The sequence below is a fragment of the Rhodnius prolixus genome, unplaced genomic scaffold (assembly GCF_049639745.1).
Source record: "Rhodnius prolixus isolate KJV_2025 unplaced genomic scaffold, Rpr scaffold_1, whole genome shotgun sequence".
Classification (NCBI taxonomy): Eukaryota; Metazoa; Arthropoda; class Insecta; order Hemiptera; family Reduviidae; genus Rhodnius; species Rhodnius prolixus.
The window spans coordinates 6,993,793-7,011,873 of record NW_027411581.1 but is presented as its reverse complement, the minus strand read 5'-3'; the positions used below and the strand labels follow the sequence as shown (position 1 = coordinate 7,011,873).

The 18,081-nt window shown below is 32.8% G+C and overlaps 1 long non-coding RNA gene across 2 annotated transcripts; it reads left to right on the top strand.

The window, feature by feature from the left end:
• Nucleotides 1–321: 321 nt before the first annotated feature.
• LOC141453453 (uncharacterized) lies at nucleotides 322–17,958 on the top strand. Of its 2 annotated transcripts, XR_012457996.1 has the most exons (6): nucleotides 322–715; nucleotides 2,724–2,917; nucleotides 3,044–3,178; nucleotides 13,924–14,099; nucleotides 14,226–14,388; nucleotides 14,530–17,958. It is a non-coding gene; the product is annotated as an uncharacterized lncRNA (long non-coding RNA). The 2 variants fall into 2 exon arrangements; XR_012457995.1 differs by having other exon boundaries at nucleotides 324–715; nucleotides 14,226–17,958.
• The last annotated feature ends 123 nt before the right edge of the window (nucleotides 17,959–18,081 follow it).

Below are 18,081 nucleotides of genomic sequence, written 5' to 3'. Positions count from 1 at the left end.
CAATTTACTTTATGTTAAACAAGTAATTACTTGCCTCATTAGGTGGCAAGATAAAATAATAAAAATAAATAATTTTGCTACTTAAATTTGGGCGGATCCTAAATTTACATTAACTTAACAGTCCGGAAATAGTAAATCATGAAGACCTACTTTTTCGTAAGTAAAAACTCAAAACTTTTTTTTCGAATTTTTGTATTTAAGGCGCGTAAAAATTTGAGGCCGTACAGTGTTCTACTATTACAGGCAACACTGTCTATCACCGGACAGTGAGTTGTTAGAAGAGAAAATAAGGGCCAACAGCTGGATTCTTAACCTGTGATCTCTGCGTTTGCAATCCAGTATTCGCTAATAATTTCGCTTGTTTACATTTATTATTTTTATTTAAAATTAAGTAAATTCCAAATTATTATTATTTATTTAAAAAAAAACAGTACGAATAATAAAACACGTGAACGTGATTTCATGCCTTTATAATTGTAAAGGGGAAAGAATGAGGAGTATCTGATTCTTGCCGCTCTGAAATTTCTTGTTTGTTTGGTGCCCCCATCACTATGATTACTAAGAAATAGTTTATTTGAGCGAATGATCTTTTTTTAGTGGTTATATTCTTTAAAGGTTACATTCAGGTGACTGAGTTGGGGAGCCTGTTGCGTGTTTCTTTTTGTTCCAGTTTAGATTATGTCAGTTTGTAGTTATTTCTGAATAGTCTATAGAGGTAAGATTTTTGACTAAGTATTTACTTTGTTTGTATTCATTCTTAAGAATGTTATGGTTGTTATTCCACATAGGACAGATGAATATCTGATCTGATTTGTAGATCTAGCCTACCTACATATGAAAAACGTTGTTTTGTGAGCAACTGTCGGCCATTGATACCTTCAGTGTCTGAGAAATTATATAACTTTTTCAATATAATTATGAGCTATGGAGATTATAAAGGATTACCATCCATACTGTGACTCCTTAACAAAAACTTAGATTTAAAAGTTAATTATAAGGGTTGATTAAACGCCAAAAGTCACACAAATCAGCAAGTACCCAACATTTATAGACAAAATAGACAATTACTTTACTTTACTTTTATAATGTCTGAGGGGATGCCTTTGATATTTATATGTAACGTTTTTCTTTGACGAACTTAATGATTAAGATTAATTGTAACGACTGCGCAGCCACGGTGCACAAAACATTGGATAGGCTAAGTAGCATTTTGAGAAAAAAGTGAAACAACCTGAATGTAAGATGGATAACAGTAACGCCACAGTAGAGTATAAACTCTCTGTAGATATCGTACTCTCCACATGGAGCACATCGACGTCACTAATGACAGCAACAATTCGAGCAAATTTTCTGATAAATAGAGAAAGATGAGTTTTTAAAACTGTCTGTGTTGATACTGTTTTTTTTTTTTTAATGATTTAAGGCGCATCAACATCTAAGGTTATTGGCGCCCGGAGCTTCTTTCAGTGCACTGCCGGCCTCCGGACAGTGTTCTCTCGTTGCAGACAACACTGTCCATCACCGGACAGTGAGCTGTAAGAAGCTCCTAGGAAGAGAAAATCTAAGGTATAACAATCAAACTATTAATTACAGGTTAGAAAGAAAAACGTTACAAAAAATAAAAAAAAATATGAGGCTAAAAAATTAAAATACTTTTTTTAAAAAATGCTCACACCAACATATATTAATGATTTTGTTTATTTTATTTATTTATTTATTTGTATTTTTAAATAAAAATCGTCGGTTTAAGTTCATTCTTCGATTAAAGTAATTGTCATTTTATGTAGTAGTCAAACGTTTATAATAATAGATAATAATTATCTGGCTTTATCGCAAATAATATAGTTTTCTTCAATTACATTCACAATCTATGTATTCATCCCACAATGTTGTGTATATGTAATATAAAGTAAATAAGATATGCATATATTTAGGACAGCTAATTATTCCAGTATTTTACTGTAAGTAAAATTAGGGGGACTAAATTAAATTACAATTGAGAAATGAATAATTATTGTTGAATAATCTACTTGTTATTAACTGTGTGTTATTTGTGCTCACGAATATTTCGGCAAGACGAATTCAAGACAGAAATATGGTTTTAAATTCAAAAATATTGATTCAAATTTAAACAGTAGCCGACTCTTAGTCTTTTTCTACTTTAACATGCATGTATATGTGACTACTCAAAATAAAGATAAATCAGAAGAATAATTTGGAATAAAGCTAAAATAAAGTACCTATTTAATAACGAATATATATTATACATTTTATCAAAATTATAACAAAAAAATATAATGAATGAACTGGCCAGCATAAGGGTCTGTGACATCTAATAAATTAAAAAAAATATGAATGAAAATTAATGCAGTAAAATTACTTAAGTAATATCAATGAAGTATAAATGAAATGTTGGGTACTTACTGATTTGTGTACCTTTTGGCGTTCAATCAACCCTTATACTTAACTTTTTAAACTGTAAGTTTTTGTTAAGGAGTATTGATATGGATTGAGCTTTGAATTCGGCCTTGTCGTTTGTAAGCAGCATTCCTAAGAAATGTGTTGCATCCTTAGATGCACTCTAAACATGAAAATTTAAAATTTCATTTTCCTAAGATTTTTCGTCTTCAAAAGATTTAGAAACACCCACAAACAAATCATTTTCAAACCCTGGAAACTACCGGATGCCATTTTGATTAACTAAGTGGTCAATTTTATTCCAGTTTCTGGCAGTGCTGGAGTTACTGCAGATCGCAGCAGTCCAAGGAGCTTCAGCACCAAGTGCCGGTGGAGGACCAAGTGCAAGTGCAGGAGATGTGCCGCCGCCCTTAATCAATGCAGACGCTGCAGTCAATTTTCAAGGTGGTGTTGGAGCTTTTTTCCAGACAGGCAGCAATGAAGTGACCCAAATCATGAAGTAAGTGACAATTCTGCCTCCTTTGAAGGAAATGAAATTAATAGCTAATTTAGAAACAACTTCTTTCTTGAATTTTATTGAAATAAAAATGATTAAATAAATTTTAAGTCATTAATTTTGATTAAGCACCGGTGGAGGACCAAGTGCAAGTGCAGGAGATGTGCCGCCGCCCTTGATCAATGCAGACGCTACAGTCAATTATCAAGGTGGTGTTGGAGGTTTTTTCCAGAAAGGCGACAATGAAGTGATCCAAATCATGAAGTAAGAGACAACTTTGCCTCCTTTGAAGGAAATGAAATTAATAGCTAATTTAGAAACAACTTCTTTCTTGAATTTTATTGAAATCAAAATGTTTAAATAAATTTTAAGTCATTCACATATTTAATGGTTTTTTCCCTTTTTTTGGGGGCATTGTCTTCCGCCATACAGCCAACATCGTCTAGGTGCTTATCACTAGAATATCACTCACATTCTTATAAAAATACGAGTACATTCGCTTTACACATTCATCCCTCTACTATATACAACTATTTACATAAACTACAGCTAATAGATGGATCAGTACTCTGTGCTCCTGCCATCCTTATAGCTTAACCTAAATTAAAATCACGTAATCCTTCTCTAATCATTTTCTTCCATTCATTTTAATCGGCTATAACTTTTAAATACATTCGTATTTCTTTGCTAGCTCTGCTATAGATTTAAGCACCTAGATGTTGGTGGAGAATATTATGTCTTCGTAGCGAAATAGTGCATCTAAATACCTGTATATGTCGTCAAACATTCGTTTCCTTTCTACCACATAACGTGGACATATCATTATTATATGTTTGAAATCCTCCTCCTCATTGCAATCTACGCAAAGAGGAGAGGACCTTTTGTTGATCCTGTGTAGATACGATCCGCACACCGCGTGGTTCGCTCTCAGCCTGCTTATTGTCGTAACAACCCATTTATTAGTGACAGTTCCCTTATAAACCATGGTTGTATAGGTAACTGATCTGCCATAGTTTTATAGAATCTTCCATTATTACCATTACTGTAATCTGTCTGCCATTTTTGTAGTGCTGCTTTTGCAATTATACCCTTGATATCGGTGTGTGGTAAATAATTTATAATTAGCCATTTCCCCCACTATTGGTGGCTTCCTTGGCAAGTTTATCAACAATTTCATTTTCTTTTATACCACAATGACCCCTTACCCACAAAAAATTAATGCAGACCCCGTTCTCTTTAAAAATGGCTATACTGTCTACAATCTCTGCGATAATATGATTCATTCCTGCAGACTGGTTGTGTATATGTGATAATTTACACAACGCACTCTGGCTGTCACTAATAATGGTATATTTTTTCTCCGACAACGAATAAATATATTTTAAAGCCATTAAAATAGCAATTAGCTCCGCTGTATAGATGGACGCCTCTAATTTAATTATAGTAAAATAGTTCCGAACCAGAGTTCTGTATTAGCTCTGACACGAGTAAGATCGGCTTTGTATTTTTCGAAGTGTAACTTTGTCTATACGAGGAGTTAAGTTGTGATTTTAGATAAGTACTTTCTATTTAACTCATCCGTTATTGTGGCAAAATTTCAAGTATTTTTGTTGAACAGTTTTTGAGATATAAGTGATTGAAATATTTAATTAAAAGTAACTTATTACATATAGCAGTGATTAGTGAGTTTGAGGGGATAGTAGCGAACCGATATAGTGACTGTGGAAGGGGTATTTGTTCAGAAGTTTACGAAGATTGTAAATAAACAATTTCTATTTGAACCCAACTTCGCATCTTTAATATTTCTAAAGTAAACATTTTTTTGGGTTTTCTTTCTTTTTTATTATATTTCAACAAATTTACTAACTTTTGAAAGTTCTAATCTTAAATTTATTTTAATTCAATTTGAAATTTGTTAATAAACTGAATATGGCTGAAGAAATTGCATTAGATGAAATAGCGAATTTAATTAAAGGTCTACAGGTTGAAATTCGTCAAGGGAATGAACAATTTCAAATTTATAGAGAACAACTTGAAAACACTAAGCAGCGAGTTTCAGACTTGGAGGTCATACAAATCGATATAATAAGAGTTTTAGATGAAACACAAAGTGAAGTAAAATATTTAAGTGATTCTCAAAGAAGAAATAATTTAATGTTATTTAACATAAAAGAAGAACAAGGAGAAACTACATCGGACCTTCTGAAGTTAGTGAGAGATATATTTCTAACTAAATTGGAAATTTCATTGATGTCAACTGATATCAGTAAATATTTATAGAGTGGGCAAAATTAAAGGCGAACGGCCGATTCTTATTAAACTACGTTGTCTTTGGCAAAAGTTTGAAATTCTCAAGGCAGCAAAAAAATTAAGGAGCAGTAATATTTCTATTTCAGAGGATTTTTCTCCGGAAGTGAGAGAAGATAGAAAGCAATTAGTGCCATATCTGCTTAAGGCTCGAGAAGAAAATCATCAGGCTTATATCAGGAGAAATAAACTCGTTGTTAATGGATCCCAATACTCTGTTGGGAATTGTAAAAAGTTATTTAAACTAACCGGCGAGGTCCAACACAGTTCGGTATCGCTAAACTCTGAAAGTATTTCTCAGGTTGATAAAGTTATTTCAAGTGAAGAAGTTGTGTTACCTCATACTAGCTATATGGAGATAGATAGCCCTCGATCTGTATATAAAGGAAACCGAGGAACCCCAAGATCCTCGAAGAGGACGGCGAAATCAAAGACCTTTCATCCGTTAAGAAAATTCAATTCAATAGAGAGCTTCATTAAGAGATATGAACAGAAAACTGAAGTGGGAGTCAAAGAAGTGAATGCACTGAAAGATAAGGCTAAATAGCAAAGAATAGGTTCGTTTAATGGCTTTGAACAATCAGCTAACTCTAATATATGTAATAAATCAATGTTTAATGTTGAAAATCTATCATTTGGTTTTTGGAATGTGAATGGTTTTAAAAATCTGTTTCAATTAGATAATAAGGAAATAGATATGCTCTTTAAATTAAATGTAATTTGCTTAACAGAAACTAGGGCTTTGAATGAAGTGAAATTACCTAATTATTTAACCGGATATAATGTGTTTTGTAGTAAAGCTATCAGAGATAAGTCTCGAGGGCGCGCTAGCGGCGGACTGCTGGTATTAATTCAAAATGTTATTAATGATGTTGAAATTATCGAGGTTACCCAGCTTTAACGAGTTCGCTTTTCTTTAAATGACAAGCAGTTTATTTTAGGAAATTTCTATTGGCCACCTACAGCCGATATTGAATTGGGTTTTGTTTGATTTAGAAGTGAAGTATTCAAGTAATATATGTAAAGTATTTGGAGGGGACTATAACTGTCGCATAGGAAATTTAAATTCTTTTGAAAATGATTTTTTTGAAGGCCTTAATATTACTGGGGAGAGATTTGTCTTAGATAAAAAAATTAATTTCACAGGTAACAAGCTTATTGATGTAATGGAGTCTAGAGGAATGTTTGTGTGCAATGGTAGAAGTGTGACTGGGATACCCCAGTCAATGTTACATCAATCAGTAGTAATGGTTGCAGTATTATTGACCAAGTTTGGGCTGATTTGGCATCATTAAACATGATTAAAGATTTTAAAGTAATTAATTTTACTGAATTATCTTGTCATTTGCTGTGTCAACTTGAATTTAATATTGATATTGCTGGGAGTTGTCCTGGCGAAGTAAGTGCTAATGCCGAATATTAAGAATCTGTCCAATGGAATATTGATAGTGTAGGGTTGTTTCAAAATAATTTTACATAATATACATATATTTCAATAGCTCTGATGTAGATGATCTAAATTCAAATTTTCTTGTAGCGGTTTACAAATCTTTAATAAATTGCGGCATGATTGTCTCTAGAAAGATTGTAGATTGCCCTAAAAAATTTAACAATAATCAATCCTGGTTTAACGGCGAGTTGAAGCTGCTTAAGAAAGAAGTCAAACAGAAATTAAACAGTATAGGCAAAATATAAATAATTTATATTTACTTACAGATTTTTTAAAAATAAAGAAAGTGTTTAAAAATACCGTAAGAAAAGAAAAACAAAAATATAATTTTAAACTAATAAATGAATTTTCTAATGTTAAGAATAGTAAACAGTTCTGGAGTTTAGTAAAGTATTATAACATAAAATCGTATAATCAAAATGTTATAGATTTGGCAACCTGGAGTGAATTTTTTGAAAATTTGTACCCCCCGAAAATTAATTTACGTAATACTTTCTACTCTGTCCTTGATCCTTTTTTGGATAGGGAATTTCATCTAGGAGAACTACAACTGGCAATAAAATAAATCTCCTGGTTTAGATAAAATACCTAACGAAGTTTACAAACATCTAACGCCCATGTGGGAGCATTATATTTTAAATATGTTTAATGTAATACTTGAAAAAGAAAATATTCCCAAGATGTGGTCGAAAATTCAGATGACAATGCTCCATAAAAAAGGAGATAGATCTTTACCAGATAACTATAGAGGAATTGCTCTGATCAACTGTATTAGTAAGTTGTTTACTAGCATTTTAAGCAAAAGAATCTACGAATGGGCTGAATTGCACAATATTTTTCCGGAAGAACAAGCTGGATTCAGAAAAGGAAGAGGCTGTCTGGACCATTTGTTTACATTGAACGCCATGCTCATCATATTATACATACCAGACTAAAAGAGAGTTATTTCTTAGGAATATTTGTTGATTTTCAAAAAGCGTTTGACAAGGTGAATCAAGAAAAATTATGGTTTAAATTGTATAATCTAGGATTAAGCGGAAAATTGTTAAGGATAAATATTACCCATGGAGTTCTTACCCAGGGGGTTCAGGGAGTTGGCAAGGCTATCCAGAAATAATATAATTAACCAATAATTTAAAATTATTAAATTTTTAATAGTTCTATGTATTAAGTATATTGATTTTTTTCTTTACTTAAAATCTTTTGAAGAATTCTTTATTATGTTCCGTATTATATTTGCAGCAAGTAAAATCTAAATCTCCGCGAATAGCCTTTGAAATATAATACGTCTTTTATTGTTTAAAAAGCTTTTTTAAATTATTTAATGCTTGTAGTGAAAACTATGAAAGGAAAAAGAAATTCATTAAAATTATAAAGGCAATATCTAAATTGCAAATAAGAAAATAGTGCCAATTTACTGTAAGTTTAAAATATATTTAGGTTGTTAGATAAAACGATAAACTACAATATGGATGGACTTGATTTCTAAATTTCAATGTATTGACTGTCCTTAACTGAAAATCAAGGAGTCATTCTTTCTTTTGTAGGTAAACATTTTTTTTATTCACTTTAACGTTGCTGGATGCCACTGATTTCCAAATGCTTAAAGCTATAATCATGGAGGCATATTGAGGCACTCTCTTGATAAGGGTAAAGAAAGTTCAATTTCTTGAATTTTCCTACAGAACCATTAGCGCAACTGGCAGTTACTAGTAGAATTATTATTCTCGAGCTAACCCAGCAGAATCTACCTAAATTCTTCTGAGATAAGAACATTCGTACAGTTTTTTAGATTCGCAAATGGAATTTCCATTTATGTGTCTATGACTAGTTGCCTGCTGGCCAAACACATTTCCGCCAGAGCTATTCAACACTCTTTGACTTTCATTATATTGTCTTTATTAGCTAATAAATTATCAACCAGATTCACCATTTCATCTACAAATTATTACATTTTCATTATTGTTAAAAATTAATAGACAGAGCAACCAAACGGACCTTCAAGATGGAAATTTAGTAAGATTTTTTTAGTATCATTCCTTCTCACTTCGACAAATGAAAATGAAATATTAGTTTATACCAGTTATAGTTGGTGTTATCAAGGTGTAACTAGTTTTAAGAACGTGAACTAGTACTCTAGCTCGGCCTAGTGGCTCGCTAATTGGTACTAATTGTTACAGAATTCATCTCAACAGTTTGTTTATCTATAATAATAGTTTAACTTGCATTACTAATGCGGAAATATGTTTTTGAAACATTTCTTCTCTCTCTTTCATACTGAAGCTTCAGTGTACTAAGTCTTGACTAACATCATCCTGTGTAATGGTTGTTGGAGGAGATGTTGGTGGTTGATGATGATTGATAAATAACACTTTTAGTATCGGTATAAGATATTATATTTGTATGTGACTGACTGCCAAGGACTCTATACTTTGCACAAGAACCGAACAGACTGACTGACGTGGCTAAACGATGTGTACAACTGAAGTGTAAGACTTTGAGCAGAAACTTCGAACTGAATATGTAACGCAATATCAATATGATCTATCACTCAATTGAATCCCAGTTGAATCTCCATTGAATGTCCTCTTGTTCTTATATACCTTCGTCGAGCCTCCCTTCTCTGTGTGCCAAGGGGGGCTGAACCTCTCCCTCTCGCTAGAGTGGATGAGTGGTGGGGTTTCACTACCCCTACGCTAGGGTGGATGAGTTGTGGGGGGTTCACTACCCCTACATCCTGCAATGCAGTGTAAGAAACAAAGTAAGGAGCATTAGCGATTCGACGGAGTGATTTGATTGGATGGACTAGATAATGGAAGCTTTCGCTAATCCCTAAAATCCCATTGCGTATGTCGAGGCAGGTTTAAGTATCATTGTGTAGATTAGTCCGTTCGTTGTTTAGTGAAAGTTTCGATCGTTTGTCAAGAAGTCTAGAGAGAAGTTTGACTTCTCTGTTTAGTTCTTTCCGTTTCAGTCTAGTATTTGGATTCCAGGTTATGCGTTTGTCCATGATGATTCCTGGAAGCAAATATTTTATAAATCAGTGGCAAGAAGTTAGGTTTTAGTACGCGGGTAAAAGGATAGTTCGCATTAGGGAGAATGTAATCTAATTATATTTGTTTACATTAATTATAATGCGCCATTTTGTTCACCACGGCTCAAGGGATTCTATATGAGATGGAAGGGTGCATGGACAGGGTATGCATGAGGGTATTTCTTTGATGTTAATTGCCGTGTCAACGGCTTAAGTGGGAAAAAAGTGCAATGAAAATATCAACAGAGTACATACTGTAGAGTGCAATATCTAGGAAACTACACTACACTTGAGGAATACCTGGACGAACTGGGAAACAAGTAGAGCAAGTATTACCACAATCGACATTGAAAAAGCGTCCAGATAAATCTAGTTGGAGCGCTAGAGTTTAGAAAGCGATCCAGCTCGCCAGGTGTAGTCGAAAACCTGAGCAAAAAACGAAAAAAAATCCCGGGCAATTTCGCGTATCCTCAAAGAAATTGAGATTATATCAATAACGTCCATTCCTGGACGGTACAATGAAGAACGTAGAAACTGACGAACCATGTGAAAGGTTAGAAAGATCTAAGATTATGATTTTGCAACTTCATCTTGCTAACTTTGGACCCTGTTCACATCGTTACTGTAAGGGTGGCCCCCTTTTTAAAATTTCATTTTTGATTTTAGGATGGAATGCAAACTTGTGCAGATAAAAATAAGCGATAACCTCAGAGAATGTTATTGTTTCATACTAATAATACTGACGTTGTAGACAAATTTACTTTACATTTTAAGTTACTCTTCATAACGGTTAGTTACTTCCATCCAAGAACTTGTACATTCATCGAAAGAAGTAGAAAACACAATAGTTATTTGACTATAACTATAAAACAGTTAATAGTTATTTAGAAGAGTCACACTTTTTTTTTCTTTTTTTTAATGAAAAAAATAGAACTTTGATAAGTGGCTTTTTCCCATTAAGTGCCAAGTTTTAGAGCTTCAATTCCGTTATTTTGACATCTAACGATAGATCTGTTGATATAGTGTACAATCTCGGTATACCTTCCTCCAATCTCCAGTGAATCCTTGATTCATCTGAGGACCTCAAGATGCCTAGAAAGATGGTAAACAATTTACAGCTACACTGCTATCTGGTACTCAGCTAAGAAAGAAAAAATGTTAACAAAGCTGTACTTACTTACTCAAAGCGAGTTTTTCTAAATCGAACGCTGGTAGGTACCTATTCTCTAATAAAATATATTTCCAAGACGATTCTATTTAAATTATTTATTACTTCCTATATATATGGTTTTAAGGAAAAAGCAGAAATTCCGAGTTAATTAGTTTCATAAGTTTTTTATCAATTATTAACCAATATACGATTTTTTTTTTTATTCAGTTTATCGAAATTTAAGATAGTGAGTAATTAAAGAAAAAGCCAATATAACTCTAAATTAGAATTTAATTTGACCACTAGATAATGGTGAAAAACTTTGCGTTCTTACGACATAAATATAAAGCGCGAGATTTCTAAATTTCAATTTATTGTTAGCCCTGTTACAGTTAATCATGAAGTTGAACTTGTTTGTAAGTAAAGCTTTCATTATTTAGTACTATTATTACTTAAGAACTGTAGAAATTGTTCAACATTTAAGAATGATTGCTTCCCAAATTGATTCCTCCCAAGAACTTACCAAAATTTGGTATGTTGGGAGTAATATCTGGCTGGCAATCTTTGAAAGGAATTGGGAAGAGGTCGTGTGATCAACATTGTGGTTAACAATGTTAGCATTGTTGACACGGGTGGATGGGAAATGAAGGAAGTGAACCTGTATCGGTCAGAGACGGGATATGAGTTAAAGTTTAATATGAATAGAGAGCGTTGACAATATGGTGAAGGACTTGCGATTGGGGAAGCATCGGGTTCTCTCCAGTTCGATTGTTTGGGAAACCACACAGATTAGATATATTGGCCCGAAACAGTCTCAGCATTGTTTACTATCAATGAATTAACAGTAATCATTTGGTCGTACCTTTTATTTTGTAAGTAAAACTTGTTTGTATACTTCACTTAAACGAGACTGGATTTCACCGATTTCCTAAGGATTCAGCGCTAAAATTAGGGAGGTAAGTTGAGGGAATCAATCTGGTTGGCACTCTTTAGATAGGAATAGGGAAGTCGCTTGGTGAACGTTGTTACAAAGGACATCTTGTTTCAAGGATTGTCAAGGCGCGTGAGAAATTAAGGAAACCGAACATGAATTAGCTCAAATATGGAGAGTTATATGTCTTTGTGGAGTTAAATTGTGCTGGAAAAGAAGTTGGGAGTGACGGCATATGGTGAAGGAAATTAGATTGGAAGGATTGGATTCTTTGAGTGGTGGATGGCTTCATGAAGGTCCGTTGTTCAGCTACCTTCGTTCAGATCAGGCTCTGCAATTCTTGTACCGATATAGTTCATTGTTCATCACCGTCCCAGCAGTCGACGAGGTTGCATGTCTGTTTACACTCAATGCGGGTTCCGGATACTGCCTACATACAGTCCGAGGTAGTGAACTTAGGTAGATGCCGGTATTCTCTACTGCTGATGGGCAAAGGATGGTAAGGTTATCCACGTAAAGTGAAGGTTATCTGTTGGATATTATTTCGCTCAACCTTATTCATAAGAGATAAGTTCAAGGTGTTCTTGTATGTGTAACGATGCATGAGCAGCATTTCGACTTGTAGATATTAATGCAGTATTTCTGTATGTGGGTTTCCGGATGGATGGGAAAATCATTAAGGTACACTGTGTTTAAGACTGGACCAAGGATGCATCCTTGCAATATGCCCGCGTGGAGGAGTGTAGAGAATCGAATGCCGTTCCTCACTCTAAAGTAGCGATCTGAAAGAATGAAGAATCTGTTAATATGTGAAGGAAAGGAACTGTTTTAGTTAACAACAAACCAAGTCAAAGTCCTTCGATACGTTCAAGAACGCACCCAGACTGATTCAGTTTTTCTTTTTAAGTTCAAAAGTATGGGGATCGACTAAGCCTCCAGACATTACAGTCAAAAATACTTCGAAAATTTCTTAACACTCCGTTCTATGTATCAAACCTCACTATCCATAATGATCTCAAAATCCCTTTAATTACAGATCTTTGTAACACTCGCTTTCTCAAATTTCATTCCTCTAAAACAGCTTATCCTAACCCTCTCATAGAATACCTATCTTCCTCTACATTACCAGGTAATCCTCTAAGGAGATTGAAGAGAAGATGGCCTCGTGATATACTCTTACCTTGAGAGCAGTATAGCAAAGCCCGTTACTGGAGTGCCACCACTGGGTGTCTTCTCCACTCGTGATTTTCATGTGTTTTTTTCAACAGGTAGCATGTTTGCTTGTTGCAACAATCGTTGCAGTAGAAAAATTCCAATAAAAGATTTACAAAAAAAAAAAGTTTAAAATATTGACTTTTAAATTCGATTTTAAGACAGATTATCGAAATCGTAATAGACTTTTCTACTCTGCTTACTTTGTGATAGTCTCATTTATCTTGAGAAAGTTTATATGGAATGTAGAACACCAGCAGTACAAAACCTTTAAGAATTTTAAAGAAACTGAGCTATTATCGTATTCAGTAAAATTATAGTTCCAGTATAAGAATTTTAGCCGAAATAAAATCGGAAATCCTGATGGAACTAAATCGAAATATTAAATATCAGCTTCCTGGGATTTGCTTTTTTAACACTCCCACACATTTTCAAACTCGGGAGACTTCAAATTGAATTTTTTTTTAAAAACATTTTTCAATTTTGGCACAATTGCAAAACGTTTCTAACCTAGTTAGTATGAAAACAACAATGCATTTACTACACCAACAATAGGACTTCTCCATCGAAATAAATTCTCGATGCGATTTTAGTTTCAAATGATGTTGTTCAATGTCTAAAATCAGTGACATTAGGGATAGTACAATAATCAGTGAAATAAAGGATGTGCAAGATCAGATATTTGTTGATAACAGAGGCGGTAACAGATGAAAGATGTTTTTAGGAATGAAAATGTTATTCCTTCAGTTAGAGGTAGATGATGTAGATGAAGGCGTCAATAATTCACTTTCTCTTATTCTACTATTTATTGTTGATTAATGCTAATGAATAAATAGAATAATTTGGTATACCAAAAAAAAGGAAAAAAAAGTGGTTCATTGAAGCGGTTTCATTTGAATTAACTAAATAGTCAACTTTATTCCAGTTTCTAGCAGTGCTGGTGATACTGCAGCTCGCAGCAATCCAAGGAGGTTCAGCACAAAGTACCGTTGGAGGAGATGTGTCGCCGCCTTTGATCAATTCAGATATTTCAGTCAATTATCAAGGTGGTGTTGGAGCTTTTTTCCAGACAGGCAGCAATGAAGTGACCCAAATCATGAAGTAAGTGACAATTCTGCCTCCTTTGAAGGAAATGAAATTAATAGCTAATTTAGAAACAACTTCTTTCTTGAATTTTATTGAAATAAAAATGATTAAATAAATTTTAAGTCAATAATTTTGATTAAGCACCGGTGGAGGACCAAGTGCAAGTGCAGGAAATGTGCCTCCGCCCTTGATCAACGCAGACGCTGCAGTCAATTTTCAAGGTGGTGTTCTGAGCCTTGGTCAGGAGGGCGACAATACAGTTACACAATTGATGTAATCAGAACCCAAATTTGCTTTATATAGTGTGAGGTTAAATTAATATTTTTCTTTTCAAATTATTTCTTTAATTCTATGTAAATAAATAACATTGAGTAAACAGATGGCTGTTAATATTATTTCATAATTTGTATATTACTTGCCAAAATAAAGAATTTCTAATGTACAGACATGACATTAAATACTTTTGGAAGGGGCAGAGCTATTACTTTCTGGGAATAAGGATCGAAAACCTGCAGCTAGAAGAGAAAGTTAGAGAAGGACATGTTTGATTCTTAATGTAGGAAATGGAAGGATCGTAGATGGACTTTTTTTTGCGGCAGACTGGGTTAGGATGGCAATCCTAGGCTGAAGAGGAGTTGCACGGGCGAGGAAAACACCCACACCTCCATTTCCAAACGTTACTTAATGCTATGATGCCAAATTGTCGAAGTTAATATTTTATTAGAATTGCCTTTAATATTGCATAAAACTATTTAGTTTGAATTATTTCTACCAGGTTCTTAGACAGAAATAAAATTGCTAACTTTTAATAGTTCTATAGTTCTATCAGCTAAATTAATATAATATCCAAACTTGATGTTATTGGTGTTGGGTAAATCGCAGTGAATAGACTAGAAAAAAATGTATATTTTTTCAGCAATGTTTAATAACAGATCATAAATTCAACATGTAACTGATTTCTGGTGATGCTATGAAAAAATGTTTAAACCTTCAACGGTATTCGCATGTTAATCTCGTTGATTAACACTTTTTATGGCCCTTTTGTAGATTCCATTTTTAATTTACCACATTTTAGTAAATTATATTTACTTTATTCTCAAAACAAATTAATGTTTTCAACTGTAATGTTGTTTAAATTAAAACCTGCAATTAGACTGTTACTTATAAACAAATGTGTACTTATCGTATGAATGCGTACAAAAATATGTATTTTTGTTTCTGTTCGTTCCAATAAGCTGTAAAAATATTGTATAATCAAAGTCATTGTAATATTATAGACTGCTTACCAAAAAATAATATACACATAGAAATCAATATTTTAGTTAATTCATTATTAAACAAAATGAAGCGTCATTTAAAATGAGGAAAATGGAATAACTTACTGGCACATTAGGTTCAAGTGATGAGCGTAACTAGGAGTTATCATCATGATAAGTTCACCGTAAATCAGGTTAAATTATGTATTTGAACCAATATCTAGGTACTCTGGGATTTGAGCAACATCATAAAATTTATAGCTGGCCAGAATATTTATCCATCTTTAAATCCCTCCTCTAAGCGGACGATTTAATTCTTTTAGATTACAGCTGTACGGGCATGAATAACAAATTATAATTATTATCTGATTACTGTAATTCTAATTCTTTAGTTGTTAACCTTGCTAAAACTAACATCGTCCCGTTCAGGAGAGGCAGTTGACTGAGGACTAATAGAGCATTCTAATTTAATAATCTAAAATAAATACTGTAAATAGCGTGAATTACTTAGGTTTCAGGTTCTCAACTTCGGGTCCATTCTCCTTGGCCGCTGAGGAATTTGTAAGGAAAGTAAAGCTGGCCTCGTTTAATGTTAAAGAAATTCTTGTAACCTCTAAATCTGACGCTTGGTAGACTAAATGTGAGCTTTACAGAGCGATGGCCAGTTCAGTCTTATTATATTCTTCAGAGTTATGGGCTCCTGATAAAATAGAGTCTTTTCCGTTGCAATACTTTAAATCAATTTTCAATTGGCCACTCCATACTCCTAATTATATCGCGCCTGGAAACAGGATGTTTTCATGTAGAGGTGGAGCTTCTTAAAAGAATGATTAGCTGGTGGGCGAAGATTATGAATATGAATAATGAGCGACTCCCTAGAATATGTTGGGTAAAGTTAAAGTACTTGGATAATCTCTGTAACAATGATATAAGATTCAATTGGTTTACGCAATTAAGAAATAAACTATTACTAGCTATGTTCTTAATATTTCAGTCCCTAATTTAGTCCATCGCGAAATTTTAAACATAGTTGAAAAAATTAGAAACCGCAAGGTATCCTAAGACATAAATTCTGCTATGAATTCAAATTACTGTCCATCCTATATAAAAATAAGCACTTTTGAATTTGAAGAGCCTTATCTAAGATTTAGAACTAATATTTCAAAACAAAAAGTAATTTTTTCGCCAGATAAGAGTCGCCAAATTTAATTTCTGCTGATTGCTCTGTAAAGGAAAGCTCTTTGTATTTGATGGTGAACAGCGTTGCAATCTTTATGATGATCACCCGCTAGAGGATATTCGCCATTTCTTGCTAACTTGTGCCCCACTCGCCATTATCAGAAATAGATATCTCACTAATTACATAGACTGTAACGTAAGTTTGGATGAAAATTTTTCTAATTTACTGATTATTGATAATACGGACAAAATGGATAATGTTTATTTCTTTTGTAATGTCAGGCCTAAATATTAAATTCTAAATTTTAGTCATCCAAAAATGTTTTGCTTATGCGAGATGTATTATCATTATTTTACATAAGCAGAATTTCAGTCGAATTGTATTGTTTTATTTGAAATTTAAAAAAGATAAATTTATTATTTTTTTAATGAGCATCTATAAATTTATATATGTATATGTATACATTTTATTTTTATTTTGTATTTATATTCTAAGAAATATATTCCGTTTTATTTGTCACTCAACTCCATTTGCATGTGGAATTCCTCAAAACAAAATAAATAAATATTATTATTAGGTATATTTTATTATTATTTATCCAACTTTGAGCTCCATTGTTAGAAATGATTGGGTAACTTCAATCACTGAAATATCTAACTTATCGATATTGAGTAAATAGGCGTTTATTACATTTACATCGCTTTTTTCACTTCTTTCTCTTAACTCCCTTTGGGAGAAATATTTACTTTGATATATAACAGGTTGTGCTGAGCCGTTTTTGATATTGTTGACAGTGGACATTTTAAAAAAAATTAGTAATATCTTTTATTTTACTGTAAAAGCTCTCCGTTTAAGGGATTCTCTCTGAATTAGTTAAATATGCAATAATTTAATATTATGTATTAGTTATCCAAGAGTGTGCTATTTTTTGTTAATATTTTTTATTTTTATTTATATTTTATACTAAAACTGTCCAGTAGGACAGTTGTATAAGGGTTGATCGTCAAAAACTGCACGAAGAGCGTAACGTTGAAAAACACCAATCTTTGACAATTTTTCTCTCTTTTTCTATAAAAGATAAAATTCTCAAATTTTCTTTAAAATGTAGGGTAGTTCCTTCTTTATAACTGTAATTTCTTGCAACAACTCAGATCAAGTAGATTTTGAGAAAAAAGTTTATATATACATATATAAGTTGTTGTAACTTTTCTTTTATCTATTTTAAGTTCATAGTTTTAGTTTAACCCAGAATTGTATACATATTATTTGTATTTGTTTATATATTAGAAAGAGAGGGAGAGTGAGGAAGCAAAAAGGACGATTATAATTTTCTATTATATTTATAAAAGTTATATACTTATTCTTTATGTTTGTAATTCATACAGTTTTATTTTACTTTTTTGTTGGGTCAAACTTCACTGTAATATACATTTGTATTTAAACAGCTATTAATAAATAATAAAAAAATTTACATTGCTTTTATTTTGTTTTTGCGACGGTGAGTCTCTTAATTAGTTTGAATCCAAGCTGCTGACCCTTAGATTTTTTCTTACTGGAGATT